Below are 9131 nucleotides of genomic sequence, written 5' to 3' on the forward strand. Positions count from 1 at the left end.
AACCCCCTCTCCTTTCCAGCCTTTCATATGCCACCCCCTACTCTTGCCAATGGGATTGGATAAGATTGATGGGACAAGTAAAAATGTACAGAGGGAGATTTTACTTCTTAAACAGAAGGTGAATTATCTGAAAATTACAAAGTAAATCAGGACTTTCTCCTACAGTAAACTGTGAGCTACCGGCTGTTTTAGGGTTTTGTTTGTTTTGACTGGACTGCAGAAATAATCTAGATTATAGATTAGGATCTGACCAAAACAGGTTCCATAGTAATTTTTTTGTTTGTTTGTTTTTTGCGGCACACAGGCCTCTCACTGTCGCGGCCTCTCCCGTTGCGGAGCACAGGCTCCAGACACGCAGGCTCAGCGGCCATGGCTCACGGGCCCAGCCGCTCCGCGGCATGTGGGATCTTCCCGGACCGGGGCACGAACCCACATCCCCTGCATTGGCAGGTGGACTCTCAACCACTGCGCCACCAGGGAAGCCCAGTAATTTTTTTTTTAAAGAAGCAAAAAGGAGAAAATTTGAGGAAACTTCAAAGGAATACTGAAATTCCTCCAGAACATACAAAATACAGTAGGTGAGGGAAAATGTGACATGTAATGTACAGTTATCACTGCATGGGAGCCTATCTTTTCCTTCTTCTTTCCTGTAACAAAAGAAGGTGGCTCTAGCCCCTTTTCTATAGCTCATTCCTTCATCCCTGAATCTCATTAGAGTCAGGAATTATTAAGGGACTTAATCCATCAGAAATCTCTCTTCACTTCTCTAGCCTCAACTTCTCCCTGTCCTCTAAGTCCTTCCCATTAGCATTTAAACACGCCCAAGTCCACTTTAGTCTTTTACGAATGTTTCCTTCACTTCATATCCCCTTCATCTTCAGAGTCAAACGTCCTCAGTCTTCTATACTTTACGTATTATACCTCCTCGGTCCCCTGCAATCTAACTGTTGCTACCACAATTCCACTGAGATAGCTCAGACCAATGACCACCCTTTTGTAAAACCCATTTTAAAATTCAATTTTCATATCTGTAAGCAGGAAAAATAACAGTACCTACCTCCACAAGGATTGGAAGATAACACATGCACCTAATTTACAGGGTGCCATACATATAATACTATTTTAACAATGCCTTAATTGTTGATATTTTGTCCCCCCTTGGCTCTCATAATATCCCATACTTCCTTCATTTTCCTCCTGCCTTTCTAGGTGAAACTTTGAGCCAAGATCTGTACGTTCTGAATCCTACTGGGTTTCTACTATATGATATCTACAACTCTGACAGAGACTACATTATACTTTGGCTTCCTTCCCAAAGGTTTTATGCTGTTCTTGAAGGAATTTTTTTTTTTTTAAATTTTGTGGTCTTCCTTTGTTTACATTTTTGGGGAGAGGAAAACAGATGTTGTCTGGTGTGGCTCCTCTTCTGCGATGGCATTCATAAATTCCAAAATGTTCTGAACTAAAATGGGAACCCATGGCCTAAGAGGATCTATTTCAATTTGCAAATTTACTGATGTAATTTTACCACCTATAATAATATTCACTCAGCACATATTAATAATTACCATGTTTGTTGAGGATCTACTGTGACAGGTTCTTTATGAAAATTTTCTCTAGTCCCAAAAGTTTGGTTTTATCCACATTTTACAGATACAGGGACTCAGAAATTAAGACGCTTGCCCAGGTTACAGAGTTGACAAGTAGCTTATCAGACCACAAAATTCATTCTCTTTCTACTAGGTACCACTTGCCTTCTAATTTCACTTTATTTTCCCAGACACTGGGAATTCAGATTTAATGAAATCTGTGTGGCTATGCTCTGATATCTGACCCCGTGCTGAACACCGGGCTAGGGGAAAGGGAAGACCTCTAAATATATAATGGCAGTCCTCTGAGCTCTAGCACTTCCAGAACACAAAGGAAGGAGGAATTCTTTTCCATAAAGGGTAGAGATGAGAAGGTCTTGGAGAAGTTACATTTTATTTAGGAAATAGGATATTCCCACCCTTTTCATACATTCCTGTCTGATTTCCTTTCTTGGGCCACTGTAATCTCCTACAGCAGTTTCTCAACCTCACCACTATTAACATTTTTTGCCAGATAATTATTTGGGGGATACTGTAAGTGCATAGTAGAATGGTCAGCAGCCTTCCTGGCCTCTACCCACTATATGCCGTTAGGACCCTCAATCTCCCACAGTTGTGACAAACAAAATGTCTTCAGACATTGCTAGATCTTCCCAGGGCAGCGAATTGCCCCAGTTGAAACCAATTCCAAAGCCTTACCCTCTACTGCTTCGTACACAACTCATCAGCCCTTCTCTATGACATTACCATAACAAATCAAAGAAACAGAGTAGATAGCTCAGAAAAAGGCATTCCCATGAGATTGTAATGTATGACAGAAGAAACATCATAATTGGGAAGGGAAGCATTCGGTGTAGATTATTAGGACAACTTGTAAACCATTCAGACAAAAATTAGTATCCTCAGAATAAATCTCAGATACATAAATCAGTACATTGTTAATACTTCAAACAAGAGGGCGGAAAGCAGAGCATATTCATTACGCCTTAGAAAATGAGGAACTTACCAGCTTGGACACAATAAGGGAAATGATCAAGAATCAGGAGATATATTGTTAACTATGTTGAAATTAAAAATCCTTGTCCATAGGAATTCAAACACGAGAAGTAAACTGAAAACAGCAAATATTTTTAGGAAATTTGACAAATAATGAGTTGAATTTTAAATTAGTAAAACCACTTTAGAACAGTTGGCGTTAACTAGTAAAATTGGAGATACGCACCCAGACCCAGATCTTGGTTTCTAATACCATTCTCCAATAAGAGGAATGAGGGCTCCTTGGAGAAACTGCTGATTCTAGAGCTGGGAGTATACAAACTGAGTCTAAAGCTTCTTGTTATGCCAGAAAGTAAGGAAAAGAAAAGGATGAGTAGGTCAAAAAGATACAAGAACCAACCCAAAAGAGCTCCCAATGGCAAAAGTGAGTAATGTAGTATTATAACCTAAAGTATAAAGCAAATGTTCATAAGTCTGTACTGATATAGATAAATGACTGAATGAATAAATTAATGGGGGGAAAGAGACAAATCTTACTTACAGAAGAATTCCAAATACTTTATGTAGCTATTCCTTCCTCCAGGAGGTGGATCTTAACCCCAGCCCACGCCCATCCAGGAGTGTGGCTCATTCTTAGTGATTTGCTAACTGGAGAAACCTGACAAACTCTGCCCTAGCCTGGTGAGCAAGGTTAATATCATCAACCATAAGTCACTGTTGACAGTGTGTACCACTGATGTGATTTGATGAGAATGGCATATAACCACTGTGATATTCTTCCCCCAAATCCACAATCCCAGTCTAACCACGAGGAAAATTTTAGACAAACCTAAATGAAATGCTACAAAATACCTGGCCAGTAACTCTCAAAAATGTCGAGGTCATTAAAAACAAGGAAAGACTGAGAAACTGTCACAGACCAGCAGAGACTAAGGAGACAAGATGCCTAAAAGTATTGATGATATGGTATCCTAGAAAGGATCCAAGGGCAGAAAGAGTACTAGGAAAAAAAAGTAGTGAAATCTGAACTAAGTGTGAATTAATAGTTTTAATTAATTGCTTTAGTTGTTACAAATATACTTTAGTAATACAAGATGTTAAAAATAGGGAAAGTTGGGTGATGTGTGCACGAGAACTCTTTTTTCTATAAATCTAAAACTATTCTAAAGTAAGATGGTTGTTTTTAAATTGGATTTATGCATACACGATGGCCTAGGAATTACAGTCAGAATATATCATACCTAACAGAAATGTGTGTGTGCAGGTATATGCCAAGAGACATACGAAAATAGCCATAACAGCATTGTTTGTAATTCCTAAGCACTGGAAAAGATCCAAGAGCAAACCTATAGTAGAACCAATAAATAAACTGGTAAATTCATAGAATGAAATCCTATGGAGCAATGAAAATATATGATCTGTAGTTACATGCCACTAGGATGAATCACACAAACATCATCACTGAAAGAAGTCAAACCCCAAAAGATTATATACCATATAATTCCATTTATAAGAATATCAAAACTAAAAAATAGAAAACTAAACTGGTATACTGTTTATGGATGTATGTGTAAGTGTTAAAGCCATATTTTAAAAATGGGCTGGGGTGAGGAAGTAACTACCATAAAAATCGGTTTAGTGTTACCTCTGCAGGGAGGGGGGGATTTGTCATCAGGAAGCTTCCCCTGGGCTCTTGGGCACTCTACAGTAATGGTAATACGTTAGTATAGTGTAGTATGGTAATAGTAATCTTCTATTCCTTGACCTGGTGATGGTTCACATGGATGATCACTGGGGATCACCCATTCACTAAGATGCACATTTATGTTTTATGCAGTCTTCTATATGAGTTACAGTCCCCTCTAAAATATGGTTTCAAAAAGGTTCATATCACCAACAGACATAATACAAATATATTAGAAAAGCACTGAAATAAAATTATTGTAAATAACCTTTTCAGACAGGGGGAAAATAGCTAACAAGTATTTCAGAAAATGTTCAAACTTAAGCAGATACCAAAACTAATACAAACCAGGTGATATCACTCCACACTTATTAAAATGGCAAAAATAAACTTTAAGAAACAATACATATAACGATGAGAATGGAATGAAGCAGATATTGTTAGTGTAAATGTTAATTTGTACACTCTTGGAAAGCTGCAGGTTTCACAGCTCTGGAGAACTTTAAAAATATGCATGACTGTTCAATCAGTAACTTCTCTATGGGAAATTATCCAATGGAAAGAATTCCAAATACAGAAGAGAAAGTTTTGTGCATAATAGAAGAGTAAATAATTGTCAACAAATTAAAATTTAATGATGATTAGTGAAATAAATGCATAAAAATATGGCACACACTTGATTTTTCAGCCATTAAAATGACCTCTTCATACAGCAATACGCAACACATGCATGGTTAAAAGCAAATGGTAGGAGCATAAGGATTACAACTAAGGAATTGAAACCTCTGCATAAAAAATGGATGAAATATATCAAAGTATTAACTACTGTTGTGTTTTGGGTTTAGGACAATTTGTAACAACTTTCTTTAACCAGAATACATTACTTAAATACGTGGAAAAATAAAAAGGTGAGAGAGGCAATACCAATTTGTCAAATCTCAAAGAGATTATGAATGCCTGCCAACTGTACTTGACTTTGGAGGGTGGGAGCTCAGTGGAACCCTCTGTGAAGAGAGCAATTTTTTTTTTTTTCGGTACGCGGGCCTCTCACTGTTGCGGCCTCTCCCGTTGCGGAGCACAGGCCACGGACGCGCAGGCTCAGCGGCCATGGCTCACGGGCCCAGCCGCTCCGTGGCATGTGGGATCCTCCCAGACCGGGGCACGAACCCATGTCCCCTGCATCGCCAGGCGGACTTTCAACCACTGCGCCACCAGGGAAGCCCAAGAGAGCAATTTTAGGTCTCTGCTGGGGGAGAAGGAGTGGGAGTGATACTACTACTATGGGTAGAGGGTGACTGACGCAGGGAGCAAATATGCGCTATTCTTCTTAGAACTCTGTTAGAAGAGGAATGAGAGCAATTGGTAGCGAGGAGCATAGAGAGTGCAAAGTTTTAGGCTAGCGGTCTTCAGTCGGGCGAGGGGGTTGGAGGCGTCACAGGGTGGAGGAATAACGGCGGAGCCCAGGTGGAGGGAAGATTCTGGGGTTGAAGGATAAACACCTGCTCCAGGCAGAGGGGAGAGAACCGTGCCTGAATTCATCAGAACTCTTGACAGTGGGGATAATCATACCACCTGACATCAGGAGAGTTAAGAAACGGGCATTGCCCGCGAGTTAAAGGCTACACTAGGTCTTCACCCAAACTGCACTCATTACCCACGTGGGCACCCCGGTCCCGGGCTAACCGCCTCCCCAGGTGCAGCGGACTGGAACCTGGGAAGTGGCCTCTCCCGCTCGGTCACCGCCGGCGCCCTCGAGCCAGCACCGTTCTCCACCCCCGGGGCCTCGGGCCGAGTTTGCCTGCCCTTTCTTGTCTTCCACACAGAATTCGGACACTGGCAAGACGCTCACGGGATTTAACTTTGTATTTTAGAGCAGGCAAAATACACGCAGAGAAGAGGACGGTCATTCCATACCTTGGGTCACACGGTGGGCATTGGTGGCGAAGGTTCAATTCCAGCGCTGAAAGCCACGAACCCAGGAGGGAAAAGAAAGAGGGAAGGGAGGGGCTCAAGAGTTACCTGCAGTCTGTTGCGAAAGGGGAACTCACTCTTTGACCCTTTACGCCAAAACTTCCTCAGGCGCTGCGAGCCGAGCTAGCGCGCGCGGAGTGCTGGGTGGGCCGCCCGGAATGATTGGACCCTCACAGCCCGGCCCAGAGAGTCTCTTCCCATTGGCTCGCGGGGCAAGGGGCTGCTCCCACTCTCCCGCTCCTGGCCTGCGTCTTAGACCCGCGTTACCACGCCCTGTTCCTAGGAAAAGATACACTGTTCATTATAGGATCTTCTGTGTGCAGCACACCTTGGGGCACACAGCCTCCTTTTCCCGATAACCAGTAACATGTGGGGAAGAGAGAGTCTGGGATTTGGACCCTAGCTACGGATGACCTTTCCCAGACAGGCTGACTTCTAATAAGCTGCGTCCCCTTATTCATCCATCCAATAATCCCTATAACTGTTGAGCACCCACTTCGTGCCTGACAGTTTTCTGGGCCTTCTCTAGCAGGGAACAAAACATTCAAAATTTTCTGCCGCCCCCCTCCCCCAGACCCCCACACCTCCCATGGAGCTTACATTCTACTGAAGGAGTAGAGATAACCAACTGCAGTGTATCAGATGGTGATCATTGCTAAGGAGGAAAACAGTGGATAAGGGACCTAGTGCTTGGGGGTGAGGGCTAGGAGGTGGGTCCTATCTCTCTTTGGGTGGAAAAGGAAGACACTCTGCGAAGGTGACATTTGCAGAAAGTGAGGGCCTGAGCGATGCAGATGGAGCATTCCAGGGGGAGGAAATATCTAAGTGCAGAGGCCCTCGGCAAGAGTCTGCCTGATAGACATGAGGACATTTGAGTAAATCAGGCATCATGGTCATCACGACCCTGTGTTGACATATAGTTAGTGGAATTTCGTCCAAATCCCAAATCTCTTGTGTAAATTTATGGCCTTGGCCCCTCAACGTTGGCTTAGACTCTAATAAATCCAGCAGCTTCAGCAATTAGAATCGTCTAACTCTCAGATGAGAGACCTCAGATTAAATGGGCCAATGTGTGTCCTCTTAGGATGGGGATTACCCATTCTAAAGACCCCCCCCCTTTTTTTTTCCTCTTGACATAGCAAGATTTGGGAGATTGTGGAGTTGTCCATAGCCTCATTTAAGGTAACACTTCTCCAGCTGGAATCTTCACAGAGAGCTTTAAACCTTATTGGCAAAGTAGGAGTCAGCATCCATTGTCATTAAGTAAATGTCCACTCTAGGCAGCAGATACTAAGGGAGCAGGCCTGCTAGTTGGCAAGATGGATCCAACAACCTCAATCACTCAGAAATCAGAGCCTTAGACTGTAAAGATTCATTTAAAAACTAATTCAAAAGGATAACCAACAACGTGAGGGTGAGAGAAAACAAGGTACACTCTCTTCGTTTGGCTCCAGCCTACTATATGGATTGGTTATATAATAGCTCTTCAGGTAATGTGCTAAATATTTTATTCACAAGTCCATACATCTTAAGAGAAGCTATGAATGTTAGAGGTTTTGCTTCTGAAACCATTTCTAACATGCTCATAAAAAACCATGAAATAGAACACATTTATTTCATGAAAACATTAAAAACTGAGGAGACTGTTAAAGAAATGAAGTTTTACAAACTGAGTGTCCCAGAACTGTACCTTAGTAAAAATGAATTAGACATTTTTATTTTATTTACATATATCTGACAATATTTGATTTTATGTGAATGCTTACATTTTATATCATTCATTTTAGTGCAATCTTTTTTCTTTTTGACTTAGCTCTCCCACTAAAAAAAGCGCCGTGAAGAACATGTTTGCCCTTTATTGCATCATTATTAAAAAAATTGTTTTGCCTTTTCTCTATTACTTTTGGTAAAATTTAATTTTCCATGCCTTCTTTCCTTTTTTTTTCCTTAGTATATGAGCTGCTGAAGCAAGCACCATGCCTTTTTTCCTTGAAAAGCTAAATAAGAAAATTGAAATGCAAGTCTTATTAATTAACAACTACTAGGGAAAAGGCATTTCTGAAAAAATTTACAGATGTCTCCACAAGCCCTTGCAACTGGAAGGAGAGACACCATTCTTCTTCATAAAACTAATCTAACAAGGTGAAAAGTGGAAATCAGTAATAGAATATCCATCTTGTTTTGCTGTGCAATAAGGAGATCTGCATAGATATTCATAATACTACCATCTTGTTGTATTTCTCCTTACATTGCACTTGAAAGTGTTAGTTGTATGAAGTACTCCTATAAGATACCTGGGCTTTTGAAAGTATTGCAATGCCTTGTGAAAGTAACCTTTAACATCTAACATGAATTCTGAGTGATTGTAGTCCTTGTTCTTCTGATAATAATATTATGAATGACATCTCTGTGTTATAGAAGGTAAAATGCTTGGAGGTTTGTCAAATAAGAAAGCTTGTGATTTCCCTTACCTCCCACAAGCACGTAAAAGTCATGAAATTCCTTTTTTACTAAAAGTCATGAAATTCCTTTTTTACTAAGAGTCTGAGAGACTTATAGGCCCTCAATTTTCTTCCTATCTTTACTCACAGTGATCTCTCCCAATAAATGAACCACATGAAGAATATCAACTATCTGGAATGTATCCTTTTGCATTTTTTCTCCATGCTTGTATAATTATACTCACAATAACATACACAAACACATACACACACACACTGAGTTACACAATTTGAATTATATTTTTCTGTTTTTCACATCTTGAATTCCTCACCCAACAAATAATTTTGTGCGTTGGCTATTGATGCTCTCTCCCCATCCCACTTCACTCCACCAAATAGAATGGCTCCATAGTGGATAAAGATTTTTATCCATTTAGTTCACTGTGTATC

This window comes from Neophocaena asiaeorientalis, unplaced genomic scaffold (genome assembly GCF_003031525.2).
Source record: "Neophocaena asiaeorientalis asiaeorientalis breed wild unplaced genomic scaffold, Neophocaena_asiaeorientalis_V1.1 scaffold504, whole genome shotgun sequence".
Lineage (NCBI taxonomy): Eukaryota > Metazoa > Chordata > Mammalia > Artiodactyla > Phocoenidae > Neophocaena > Neophocaena asiaeorientalis.